The sequence below is a fragment of the Chelonoidis abingdonii genome, chromosome 2, assembly GCF_003597395.2.
Source record: "Chelonoidis abingdonii isolate Lonesome George chromosome 2, CheloAbing_2.0, whole genome shotgun sequence".
Classification (NCBI taxonomy): domain Eukaryota; kingdom Metazoa; phylum Chordata; order Testudines; family Testudinidae; genus Chelonoidis; species Chelonoidis abingdonii.
This window is the reverse complement of record NC_133770.1, coordinates 119,659,673-119,674,241: the sequence shown is the minus strand read 5'-3', so window position 1 is coordinate 119,674,241 and position 14,569 is coordinate 119,659,673. Positions and strand designations below refer to the sequence as shown.

General features: G+C 42.5%; 1 protein-coding gene across 3 annotated transcripts in view; it reads left to right on the top strand.

Annotated features, from left to right (window-relative positions):
- The window catches only part of TPPP (tubulin polymerization promoting protein), a 120,768-nt gene that overhangs the window by 64,909 nt on the left and 41,290 nt on the right, over nucleotides 1-14,569 (top strand). The gene's annotated exons all lie outside the window — the stretch shown is intronic.

The window sequence follows — 14,569 nt, the reverse complement described above, 5'->3', positions numbered from 1 at the left end:
GTCCACACTACCATAATTCCGATGTAGTAAAATCGATTTTAGGGTAACTCCTGTGGTTTTGATGGAGTACAGAAATCGATTTAAAGAGCCCTTTAAATCGATTTACAGGGCGGTGTAGTGTGGACAGGTGCAGCGTTAAATCGATTTAACGCTGTTTAAATCGATTTTAACTGCGTAGTGTAGATGGGGCCTGAGTGATGACCACCCCAGATAAAGAATTAGAATTCAGAAGGAAACAATCGGGAGATTTCACATTCAGATAATTTAAATGAATCGGACATGTAAATGTGTAAGCATAAAGAAAAATGGGCCATATTCTGCTGTCAATTACACTGGGAATAAATATAGAACAACTCCATTGATAACAGAGGAGTCACTTCAGATTTATTCCAATGTAATTGATAGTTTGACCCAATGTATCCAGTCATTCCACTGGCTCTCATTTTATATCTGACACTTAGAGTGAGAATGAGCCAACTGGAAAGTGTTCAGCTCTGAATAGACATAATAACTGGAAGTAAGAGTCCTAGTGGGAAACTACTGACCCACCGAATGAAGTGAACAAGAGGACTATGGAGCCATTACCTTGGTCACAAAGGTGCAGTGTTTGTAGTCTGAAATGAAGTTGGGTGGATTTGGAGTTTTGTTTTATTGTAGTGAAAGAAAGTGTGTAGGCTTCGTTTTGTACTAAATCCAGCTCCTATAATTCCCTGCAGGAGTCACTTTTCAGTCTTATTGTACAGTATGTACCAGTGCTCATAAACCTTTACCTAATGTCATGTCTCAAAGAACACACAGATTCACAACTGACATTACCATTTCCAGTATGAACTGAGTACAAACTTATGTTTTTATTTTCAAAACACGATTATGGTGGTTGATGATCTCATTCTAAAATTCAGTGGAACATAAAACAGCTGCAGCATTTATGGCCTGGACAAATTGGCCAGATTTGCAAAACTAAAAACTTCTGTTCAACCTAGGATTCTGAATTATAGTTAATTTGCATAAAAATAACATGCATGCATGGAGTTGGAGGATGAAAGGAAAAGAGAACCTTTCTCTTTGGTCAAGAATCCCTCACATGAAATACAGGCTAGGCAAGTAGGAGGCATATTTTGCACTTGTATGTTCCCATGAACTCAATGGCAGTTACATATGTGCATACACACAACTGAGGGCAAAATTTCGCATCTCAGATTGTAGGAAACCAGCCTTTCCACAACATACGTTAAAGTGAAAAGTATAATGTGCCATAAAAATCCTTCCTTCCTTTTTAACAGAAAAAGACTCGCATTCTATTAGTAGGTGATTGGTGCATATGTAAGTGTGCTTCAAACACTTAAATTCACTAATCTACTAATGCAGTCCATCATGACTTGTTGCTATTACAGGAAGGTTTATTGATTTTTTTTTTTTTTACATTTCATTTTTTAAATAAACCACCATTTTAGTGGGCTTTATGCAATATATGCTTCCAGTCTGAAAAGTTAGTTCCTTGCCAAATAGGAGGGAATAGGTTATGAACGCCACTTATTTACTGTTTTGAACATATTCATCAGTTTTTTCTAACTTTCTTTCATTTTGATGTCCTATGGACTATTTGGATCTCTCTCCCTGCCCTTATTCCGAAATGTCCAGCTGGCATTTAAGCAGCAGTTTATCTTCCAGCGGTCAATTTTAACTCAGACTTTTATAAAATTTAACTTCTGAATATTGAACATCACCTGGATTAGCTTTTTCACTAGAAAATTAGTTAAAAGCAGCTGAAAGGGAAACATACTTGAGGTAAGTGCTTTGTGGGAAGGGGCAATGTCAAATGGTAACTTCTTTCACCCCCCTCACCCTAAGCTGCGATAATACTTGCAGATTACAAATCTCAGTTTGCAGAAACAGTATTTCACTCGTGCCATCCATGCCCCAAAGCTTCTTCCTGCAGTGGATTTGTGGGAAATCATCTCTCTTTGCATATGATGTTGAAAATGTAAAGCTTTTCTTTCCGATTTTGCATGGTGAGGAAGCACCCAAGAGCTGTTAAATATTGCTTACAGCTCCATGGTAACCAAACAGGAAGTGCCTCTTGTGAGAGCCACAAGTGGAGAGGGCACCCACATATCCTGGCAGTTTGGACTAAAAAAATATGTTCTCTTGTGGGGGTGGAAACCTGAAGGGCAGTTTGTGCTCCTCCTCCATTTCTGTTCTTTTGAGGAGGGTAATTCCTGGTTAGCCGCCAGGGAATTCAGTGCTGTAAAGCCCTAAGGATACTTAATGGCAATGACAATGCAACAAAATGTCTGTGGGGAGAAGTGCTCAATTTGACTCTTGAAGAATCAGGCTGTGCCTCAGCCCTACCCTGTCTTCCAATAGATTTGACAGCAGATATAACAAGGAGGCTAAACTTGCGAGAAATTTCCCATAATAGTTCAGTAATCCTAGCTGCTTCCTCGGTGCAGTCACTGACGTCATGTCAGACACTTCCAAAATTGCTGGAATCTTTTCTGGCATTGACTTGATACCTTCCTTCGGTTGCTGGTGCCCTAAATAAGTCACAGAATCCCACAAGAATGTGCACTTGTTCTTCTGCAGTCTCACTCCTACTTTCAGAATACATTCCAACATCTTGGAGGCTTCCAGGTGTTCCTTGTCATTTTAGCTCATGATAATGATGTCATCAAAGTAGATGGCTGTATGGATTAACCCTTGTTATCCTTTCAATGCATTTATGTGATTCCGAGAGGCTGTCTGGAATAAATAGGCCTTTATGTCTGTACTTAATTGTCGTAAATTTCCACAATTCTTTGTCCAACTTGACTTACAAATGTTCATAGATCGGCGCCAGCTGGAATCGTAAACAAGCGCTTAATCCAGGGGAAGGGACATTGTGCTAATTTAGAAATGGGACTAGACCAGAGTGCATTAATGAACTATTAATGCACATCAGCAGGGTCCACACAGTTATTAGCCGGTAAACTAGTGTGGGTTGGTTCCCACCCCAGCTTGCCACAAACTAAATGTTTGTGTGGACACACCCGTAATGAAACTTGTTCACTGCCTGTTTGTAGTCCTCATGAAGTGTCACACCCATCACCTGCAAATTCTCTTTATACAAGGATGTTTTCCATTACCAATCTGTGAATTTCAGTTTCCCTCTTTGTCCACAAAGAAGACAGGACCAACCTCTCATTAAAAAAAAAATCCAAGGACTGCACCAGAATCCAGATGACTTTTGAAAAGGCTTTGGACCTTAAATGGTCTAAAACTTGTTCTTAAAACAGGCTCTAGAACTGACTTTGCTGTAGTTTGCTTGGTCTAAGTTTATCCAATAAAGAAACTCTTTCAGATTCTCAAAAGTTTCTAACCATGCCCAGCACAACACAGTTTGCTTCTAATGAATAAAAGGGACTTGGGAAGAGTCTTTGAAAGCAGCATTGCCCAGGTAATGGTGCTGGTGTGCCAGGGATGGGGTGGGGGATGTTTCAGGAAACAATCTCAGTTTTGTCTCTATTAAATAATGTCAGTCTCCTAGATTAAGGACCTATTCTTGGAGCTTGTGGGCTAGGTTATGCACTGTAAAGAAATGCATCCTTATTATAATAGGATGTCTTTATTTCAATTGAAATGTTCCTTGTCAACTTTTTATCGTTACATTATTTGGGGGTGAGAAGTCCATATAAATGAGCAGTTGACTGCTGAAATAAATGTAGTAACTAAGTGGGCAACTTTGTTAAAAGAAGTTAGCTCAGTGTTTCAGAAGAAGTGGGTGTCTTCAGGAGAGATTTAAATGAGGAGCGACACTTATGGCTTTGTGGAGTAGCTTATGGCGACACTTATGGCTTTGTGGAGGGTCATCTGTTCATGGTAGGAGGATAGATGAAGGTATGCAGACAGTAGTGGGAGAAGTGGGCAAATTGAAGAACAAGGCCAGCATCATTAGCAGAACAGAAGGCCTGATGTAGTAAGAGATAAGGACAGATGAGTTTGGTAATTTCTGTTACATACATGATTCAGAGAGAAATGGAAATGCCTCAGTATGTAATGCTAGCAAGGGCTTGTTGCTACATTTGAGGACCCAATCTTCCACATCCAAAACCACATACCTTTCAACTATCCTGAGGTCACACTCACATGGTTATTTTACTACAGCCCCTGCAGACGAAGGGTGTTTTTTCAAAAATGCTCAGCACTGGCCTAATTCTGCTCTCATTGATGTTGATGATAGAATTCACATTGATTTCTATAGGAGCAATTAGGCCAATGCTGAATGCATTGGAAAAGCCCACACTAAATGTGTGTACAGATATTTTGTGATATGGTTCAGTTAAGGTTTTCCAAGGAGTACAGCACATGCCTGACCTCAAAACAAAGAAAGCCAATCTTGTTTCTCTGATCCAAAAAGTAACAGCTAAATACCACTGCTGTTTAATGTCTAAATAAATCTTCATTTGACATCTAGATCTTTTTTTACATTATCATTTGATTTGAATGGAAGCAGCTTTGCAATTTTTTGTAGACTACTTCCAACTGCTGTGTAGACTTGTCTTTTGACAGTATCTTTCATAGAGATGTGATTTAACTCTTTTTGATTGTCCTTTGGTTTGAGATTAATGTGCAGGTATTACGATCTTGCATAAGAAGAATTTAGCATGGCTGTTCTGAAGACATACTTGCTCATCAGTACTGGTACCAATGCAGTGTTCACTGTGGTTAGGACTCTTCATAGCTCTGATAAAATATCAGAAAATAAGCAAACTGTACATATTTTGATATTTAAAATGTTTTCTGGAATATTTTTTTTAAAGTAAACTCCCAGGGAACAGTTTTCAAAATGACGACCTGTCCGTTTGGATCACACTATTACTTGCACAGGTTTTTGGAGTGTTCAGTGAGTAATTGCAAAGCTTTACTTGTTCCAAAATCTGGATTTATATGCATAGTCTGCTAGCTAGATGTTTTAATGCTGAAATCTGAACTTGCAAAAAAGTCTGTGGCCAAAAATTGCACAACTAAAGCAGCAGGAGCAAACTTTGCAGCACATGAAAACTTGGCCTGGGGAGCCCCGGACTTTCCTGGGTTTGGAGAAGTGTAGTGAGCCTAGAAATGTGTTAAGAGGGATTCAGATTATGGTGGGAGGGTTGGCGCACTCCGAGTGAGTTGGTATGCCTGCAGATCTCTTCTTCTGACGATGCATTTTTCCCTCCCTTCCATGGTCTCCACTGATATTGGAGTGTTCCAAAGTGAAGCTCAAATAAACTTTTTTCTTGTTTTAGATTATGCACTTTGGTTTTGGTTATGTGCACTGGATCTCAGTATGAGGATACCAGTGATATAAGTTTCATGTGTCTCCTTTGTTCTCTAGGTGTGGACTAAAAAGCAAACAATCTTCTAATGCTGCTTTGCATACCATTCAGTTTTTTTAGAGTGCTGTCTTGAAAAACCCCATGTTCAAATGATTTTAGACTTTGTCCATGGACTCCGGTCTTTGACTTGACCTACCAATTTCCAGGTTAATCTGACTTTTTGTTTTGATTGGCTTTAAGGAGCATGCAAAATTCAGGTACAAACAAACAGTCAGCTGCATCCTTAACTATGAAATATTTCAATTTTATATGGAAACAGCAACATTTACAAGTTAATAGAAAAGTTTGAAATCCAGTTGAGGGCTTCAGAAGATGCAGAGTGCACCTTTGCTATACCTCCTGGAAAAGAAAAGAAAAGGGGCACTTGTTCACAATGGTTTGGTTTTGAGGTCTTCACATTTGTATTCTGGTGAATCCTTGATTATACCTTTGTGTATTAGGTATACACATCTTCTGTGTAACATCCTAATACCATGGATGGTTGTCCGTCGTTTTCAGTGAGCAAGAACAAGGTGATCCTGGAGCAGGAGCTTTTGGTTAATGAAAGGCTTCTTTTACTCTCACAACATAGCCATCTCTTGCAAGATGGTTGGAGGAAGGATGTTTGTGTGAACTGGACTTCAGGGCACCAGTTACAAGTCTCATTGCCACATTTAACTGGATATCGAAGCGGTCCATATGCGAGCTCTTTTCTCAAACAAGTGTGCAGTACTCGGCTGTGGAATAAACTAAAGCCAGCATTGCCATTTGTAGCATTTGAGTGTCACAACCCCAGTGTAGAACCTGCTAGCTTTTGGGTGATATTGATACAACTCTTCATTACAGGGCTCACCTGCTTCAGATGTTGTTGATACGTAAAGCTGTGATCGAGAGTGACTCCTTGATAGCAGTGGTTAGAATCATGGGTGATAGCCTTGCTGCAAACGTTTACATTAACCATCCTCTTTGCTTCAGAATTGCTGAAATGGAAAGCCAATGACATGGTCTTTGATGGATTGGGTTTGAGCTGCCAGTTTTCTGTCCTCTTCAAACGTTAAGGATGTCTTCAGCTACTTTGAGTGTTGCAGTCTACATCATTAGCGCCAGGCTGTCAGCATAAATGAATTTGCAGCATGTTGTTTATGGGAACATCATCTATAAAGGGATAGTGCTAGTGGTGATCTCTATGGGAGGCCATTGTGCAGACTCAGTTTTTTGTGTCTGTGATGAACACAAACTGTTCTGTCCAAAAGCATTGACCTGTGAGTCAAAATGTCTGGTTGCACAGAAGTAGGGCAGATAGCTTCAGCAGTAGGCCCTTGTGGCAGACAGTGTCATAAGCTGATAAGTCAATGGAAGCTGTTCGTTTTAAGCTTCTGCTGGAAACTAGCTTCAGAATGTGTAGTCAGTGCAGGCACTTGGTCCCAACAACTTAACCGTGCCCTGAAACCTGCCTGTTCTGGGGGGATTGCAGCCTCCAGAATGGAGGTAAGCCTTGCCAGGATCATCTACTCCAATAATTTGCTGTTGTACAGAGGAGATATATAGTGTGGTAGCTTTTGGGGTCATCGGGCAGCTTTCCAGGTTTTAAAATGGTCATTACCTTTGATTCCAAATTGTTAGGAGTTTGCTGGTGGTGATGACTTCTGTGATGAGTGATGCCATCCGTTCGTTTCCTCTCAGCCTGAGATATTTAAGGAAGTCCAGAAGGATGCCACCGCTGCCAGCTGTTTCTCCTGTTTGGTAGCAAAGAGGGCAGCATCAGTCTCTGGGCTTATGAAAGATTGACAGAGACGATGAAGAGAAACCTTTTTGGGCATGATTCCTTAAGAGCTGTTTTCACCTCTGTCGTGGTATAATTACCCACCCTGAACCTTAGCGTCCAAAAGATGGGGTACCAGCAGGAATTCCTCTAAGCTTGATGACCAGCTTAGAACCTGTAGCTCTGCCACCAACCAGGAATTCCAGTGCCTGGTACACTCTGGTCCCCCCAAAACTTTGCCCGAGGACCCTCAAGACCCAGACCCTCTGGATCTTACCACAAGGAAAGTAAACCCTTTCCCCCACCGTTCCCTCTCCCAGGCTTCCCCTCCCTGGGTTACCCTGGAAGATCACTGTGATTCAAACTCCTTGAATCTTAAAACAGAGAGGAAAATCCACCTTCCCCCCTCCTTCTCTCTCCCCCTCCCAGACTCTCCCTGAGAGAGAGAGAGAAAAGTAATCCTGGCACAGAAGAGAAATTACCCTTTCGCTCCCCCTTGCCCTGCCTTTCTCCCCACCAAGTTCCCTGTGCAACATTCCATACCCGGGAGGTCTTCTTGGGATCTCAACCAGGAATTGACAAAAACAATCAGGTTTCTTAAACAACAGACCAAACTAAAAACAATCAGGTTCTTAAACAAGAAAAGCTTTTTAATTAAAGAAGGAAAAACAGTAAAAAATATCTTTGTAAATATCAGATGGATTAGGTACAGGGTTTTTCAGCTATAGACACTGGGAATACCCTCCCAGCCTAAGTATACAAGTAAAATTAAAATCCTTTCAGCAAAATACATGTTTGAACTCCTTCCAGCCAAATATACAATTGAACTTCTTCCAGCCAAATGCACATTTGCAAATAAAGAAAACAAACATAAGCCTAACTCGCCTTATCTACCTAGTACTTCCTATTTTGAACTTATAAGAGCCTGTATCGGAGAGATTGGAGAGAAACCTGGTTGCACGTCTGGTCACTCTCAGAACCCAGAGAGAACCACAACCAAAACTAGCAGCACACACAGAAACTTCCCTCCCTCAAGATTTGAAAGTATCCTGTCCCCTGATTGGTCCTCCGGTCAGGTGACAGCCAGGCTTACTGAACTTGTTAACCCTTTACAGTCAAAAGAGATATAAAGTACTTCTGTTCTATTAACTCCTACTGTTTGTTTATGACAACCTCTTTATTTGTTTGATTGATTGTCATCTTAGAATTTCTTATCCAGAGGCTGACGATGCTGTCAGCAGTGACTTGTGGTGCTTTTGCATGTGATGGCACTGCTCCACCTAGGTGCCACAGAAGGGACCACGCACAGTGGCTTTAATGTCTGAAGTCTGTGGCCTCCACCATTTTCATCCATCATTGGTGTCTTGTAGAGTGCAGTGATTGAAGGAGAGCAGTGGCTAAATCCAGGTCATCAGTAGCTTCATGCTTCCTAAGGACTGTTTTTTTGCTCTTTGGCTTCCAGCGGGGAATAAAGAAGCTCCTGTAACCATGGAGGAGCTTAGGGAGTGATGGTGGCAACCTTCACGTGATCCTTCCTGTTAACCACTTTAACCTATGTGTCCAATGTAATGCCATGCCTTTGGAGATGGAAGATCATTCGTTGACCTCCTGGTCAAAATAGCAACTATTCCAAGAAAGGCTCTTTTCAGAGCCACACTGATCAACTAATAGGTTTGTCAATTTGTCTGTGCCAACAATGTAGAGGGCCTGTCTTCTTCAAAGGTTGATGTCATTGCGAGGCTGCTGATGGACAATAACATCAACATCATAACATTGGAAGAAAAACACATTGCGGAAGAATACTGCACACTTCAAGATACCAAAAGGCATCCTTCCCTCCAAACAAAACTATCCAAAATGTCATGGCTACCTAAAAGACATAGCCAAAGCACTTCCAGTAACAGACAATGGTTTCACAATTGGTATCCCAGCTGGTGAGCTGACAATATATAACATGTATAAGTTGCCCATCTGGCAGTGGTCCTTACCAGACCTAAAAAAATCACATCATACATCTGTGTACCTTGGCGATTTCAACAGTCACCATACAACATGGGGCTAGTCAATGAATGATGTTTCACGTGAACAGTTTGCTGAGTAGGCATTGGCACAGGATCAGTACCTGCTGTTTGAGGCAAAGCAAAAAGGTACCTTCCTCTCAGCCTGATGGAAGAACAAACACACACACAACCTGTTTTGTGTCCACAGACTCTGGCAGATCACCACTCATTGCATCTTGAACTGTCCTGGACCCCTTCCCGCATAGGCCAGTGGTGGTATGCATCAGTCTCAAACTCCCTGTCATTACCAGCATTACCAGTTCTATGCTGGAACCTGAGATGGGTCTCTCCACCACTGTCAAAACTCCCCCCATCAATAGACTGCCACCAAAACCTGAAAAGGTTGACTGCTTCATGAGGCTTATTATTAAAGCTGCAAAGATCACTTATGGAATAAGTCATTTAATAATAAACCAAACAGCAGAACAAACTTGGTCAGGATACCCATCTGGACTGATGGACGGCTGTGTTCTCTCAATTCCCCAACCCAGGGTACCTTTATGTTGCTTTGCTGTGAGAACAGCCACTCCTGGTCTGCTCAGACACAGCCTCCACCATGTAAATCACTCCCAGCTACGCTATATGAGTGCTCTAGCCGGCCATACCGTGAATTACACTGCAAAGCAACACCAGCAAACTCTCGAGTCCCAGACTTTTCCCCAAAAATGTGCCTCTTGTACTGCCCAGCACCCGCCTGGACAATACAAGCTCAAAATCTGTCATTTGTTAATAGAAAATGATCTGCCCAAATCTTGTTAGCCCAACACGCTTCAATCCAAACACACTGGTTTAGATAAAACAACAAAGTAAATTTATAGATTTGCAGAAAGATAGATTCTAAGTGACTGTAAGTATTGAGGCATATAGGTCCGAATTGGTTACAAGAAAATAAAAGGTAAAACTAGGGCTGTTGATTAATTGCAGTTTACTCACACGATTAAAAAAAAAAATAACCATGATTAATTGCAGTTTTAATTGCACTGTTAAACAATAGAATACCAATTGAAATTTATTAAATATTTTTGGATGTTTTTCTACATTTTCAAATATATAGATTTCAGTTACAATAAAGAGTACAGTGCTCACTTTATGTTTTTGTTATAAATATTTGCACTGTAAAATGATAAACAAAAGAAATAGTATTTTTCAATTCACCTCATAAAAGTGCTATAGTGCAGTCTTTGTCGTGAAAGTGCAACTTAGAAATGTAGAATTTTTTTGTTACATAACTGCACTCAAAACCAAAACAATGTAAAACTTTAGCACCTACAAGTCCACTTAGTCTGACTTCTTGTTCAGCCAATCACTAAGAGAAACAAGTTTGTTTACGTTTATGGGAGATAATGTTGCCCGCTTCTTATTTACAATGTCACCTGAAAGTGAGTACAGATGTTGGCATGGCAGTTTTGTGGCTGGCATTGCAAGGTATTTACATGCCAGATACGCTAAACCAGGGGTCTCAAACATGCAGCCCACGAAGTTATTTCCTGTGGCCCACCATAGCTCCCCATACCCTCTGCCTCCTTGAGTGTGCTGTGTCCCAGCTCCTCCGCCTATCTCCCAGCGCTTCCTGCTGCCAAACAGCTGTTTGGTGGCGCTTAGGACTTTCCAGGAGGGGCGGGAAGGAGCAGGGATACAGCGTGCTCAGGGGAGGTGGCGGAAAAGGGCGCGGACTGAGGTGAGGTATTTGGGGAAGGGTTGGTAATGGGGCAGGGAGGTGTGGGCAAGAGTGGGGGAGGGGCGGGCCTCATGAAAGGGTTGGGGAGTGGGGGTGGGCGGTCTGGGGCAGAAGCGGGGGCTTTTGTATCTTTGTATGAAAAGGTGTCACTGATGTGGCCCTTGGGCCAATGGACTAGTACTCATGTGGCCCTCGTGGTGGTTTGAGTTTGAGATCCTTACGCTAAACATTCATATGCCACTTCATGCTTTGGCCACCATTCCAGAGGACATGCTTCCATGCTGATGACACTCATTCAAAAAATAACGTGTTAATTAAATTTGTGACTGAACTCCTTGGGAAAGAATTGTATGTCTCCTGCTCTGTTTTACCCACATTTTGGTGTATATTTCATGTTATAGCTGTCTCAGATGACGACCCACCACATGTTGTTCGTTTTAAGAACGCTTTCACTGCAGATATGACAAAATGCAAAGAAGGTACTGATGGGAGATTTCTAAAGATAGCTACAGCACTCGACCCAAGGTTTAAGAATTTGAAGTGCCTTCTAAAATATGAGCGGGACGAGGTGTGGAACATGCTTTCAAAAGCCTTAAAAGGGCAACACACTAATGTGGAAACTACAAAAGCCAAACCAGCAAAAAAGAAAATCAACCTTCTGCTGGTGGCACTTGACTCAGATGATGAAAATGAACATGCGTCGGTCTGCACTGTTTTGGATCATTATTGAGCAGAACCCGTCATCAGCATGGGCGCATGTCCTTTGGACTGATGAATAATAGTTTTGGCATTTTCAAAGTTTTGTCATGAAGAATCTCTCCCATATTCCCACCAAGTGTAATAGCTGACCTGCCATGTATATGTGAAGTCTTTATGGACTGGAATATATGAAATGGGTCACTTTGATGTTAGTATCTACATGAGTTTATATAATCCTGTAGGTACAAATGTTCTACTTCCAGCATTTGTATATAAAATACATATATTTTTTGTTCCACACAGGCAATTTAAACAGAGTGAAATTAACAGCATTTCTACTGTAATTTTGTTTGCCATCTGTGCTGTACCTGGCTCTTCCCAACAGAGCTCCCTTGCTGTCAGTGCGCCAAGCATGACTTAATTTCTCTTTCAGTTCTGTTGGTACTTTCAGAACTACCTATTGTAAGGACTCTGGAGGTTGCTTGCAGAGTAATTAATCTGTTAAAGGATCTTAATTTTAAGAGTTGGGGGACTGGAGGTCAAATGCATCTCTGGCTTGTATTCTATTCTTACATAATCATAGCTCTATTTTTCAATGTGATCACATTGTTGACTGAGGAGAACTTAAAAAAAAAAAAAAAAAAAAAAAAGTCAGTAAAATGTGACTAATACTGAGCCTGAGACAAACTGTTCCTCTTTATGCCTAAGTGTATGTCTGCACTACGGGATTACTCCAATTTTGCAGATTTTCAATTTTTGGCAACAGATTGTATAAAGTCGAATACATGCAGCCACACTAAGCGCACTAATTCGGCGGTGTGCATCCATGTACCAAGGCTAGCGTCTTCCGGAGTATTGCACTGTGAGTAGCTATCCCATAGTTCCCGCAGTCTCCCCCCGCCCATTGGAATTCTGGATTGAGCTCCCAATGCCTGATGGGGCAAAAAAAATGTCGCGGGTGGTTCTAGGTACATGTTGTCAGACCTCCCTCCCTCCCTCCGTGAAAGCAACAGCAGACAATCGTTTCGCGCCTTTTTTCCTGTGTTACCTGTGCAGATGCCATACCGCAGCAAGCATGGAGCCGGCACAGCTGACCACCGTAAGTCTCCTGAGTGCTAGCAGACATGGGACTGCATTGCTACACAGCAGCAGCTCATTGCCGTTTGGCAGCAGATATTGCATTAGGACTGAAAGCCTTCGTCGTCATACAGAAATGGGAGTGACTCAACCACGTCACTTCCCATCTTCTGCCAAGCAGCCAGGAGATGACAATGGCTAGCAGCCATACTGCACTGTCTGCTGCCAGCCTAAGATGTAAAAGATAGATGGAGTAAATCAAAACAAGAAATTAACCAGATTTATTTTGTATTCATTTGCTCCCCCCTCCCTCTCTGAAATCAACATTCTGCTAAACCCAGGCTTTTGAGTTCAATCCTTGAGGGGGCCATTCTGTGGGACAGTTGTTTGTGTTTGTCCTTGATGCAAAGCCTCCACCTTTGTGGATTTTAATTCCCTGTAAGCCACGTCGTCAGTCGCCCCTCCCTCTGTCAGAGCAACGGCAGACAATTGTTTCGCACCTTTTTTCAGTGCAGATGCCATACCATGGCAAGCATGGATCCCGCTCAGCTCAATGCAGCAGTCATGAACTTTGTAAACACCTCGCACATTATTGTGCAGTTTATGAGAACCAGAACCTGGAAAACCAGGCAAGGAGGAGGCGATGGCAGCACGGCAAGGAGAGTAATGAAGACATAGACACAGAATTCTCTCAAACCGCGGGCCCCTGCGCTTTGGAGATCATGGTATTAATGGGGCAGGTTCATGCCGTGGAACACCAATTTCTGGGCCTGGGAAACAAGCACAGACTGGTGGGACCGCATAGTGTTGCAGGTGTGAGACGATTTCCAGTAGCTGCGAAACTTTCACATGCGTAAGGGCACTTTCATGGAACATTGTGACTTGCTTTCCCCTGCCCTGAAGCGCCAGAATACCAAGATGAGAGCAGCCCTCACAGTTGAGAAGCGAGTGGCGATAGCTCTCTGGAAGCTTGCAATACCAGACAGCTACCGGTCAGTCAGGAATCAATTTGGAGTGGGCAAATCTACTGTGGGGGCTGCTGTGATGCAAGTAGCCAAAGCAATTGCTGAGCTGCTGCTACCAAAGGTAGTGACTCTGGGACATGTGCAGGTCATAGTGGATGGCTTTGCTGCAATGGGTTTCCCTAACTGCGGTGGAGCGATAGATGAAACCCATATCCCTGTCTTGGCACCGGAGCACCAGGGCACCTAGTACATAAACCGCAAGGGGTACTTTTTCAATGGTGCTGCAAGCACTGGTGGATCACAAGGGACGTTTCACCAACATCAATGTGGGATGACCGAGAAGGGTTCATGACGCTCGTGTCTTCAGGAACACTAGTCTGTTTAAACAGCTGCAACAAGGGATTTACTTCCCAGACCAGAAAATAACCATTGGGGATGCTGACATGCCTATAGTTATCCTTGGGGACCCAGCCTACCCCTTAATGCCATGGCTCATGAAGCCATACACAGGCAGCCTGGACAGTAATCAGGAGCTGTTCAACTATAAGTTGAGCAAGTGCAGAATGGTGGTAGAATGTGCCTTTGGACATTTAAAGGGTCGCTGGTGCACTTTACTGACTTGGTTAGATATCAGCGAAACCAATGTCCTCATTGTTATTGCTGCTTGCTGTGTGCTCCACAATATCTGTGAGAGTAAGGGGGAGATGTTTATGACAGGGTGGGAGGTTGAGGCAAATCGCCTGGCTGCTGATTACATGCAGCCAGACAACAGGGTGATTAGAAGAGTACACCAGGAAACGCTGCGCATCAGAGAAGCTTTGAAAACCAGTTTCATGACTGGCCAGGCTATGGTGTGAAAGTTCTGTTTCTCCTTGATGAAAACCCACTTCCTTGGTTGACTCATTCCCTGTAAGCCACCCACCCACCCCCCTTTGATCACAGCTTGCTTGCAAAGGAAATAAAGTCACTATCATTTAAAAACCATGTATTCT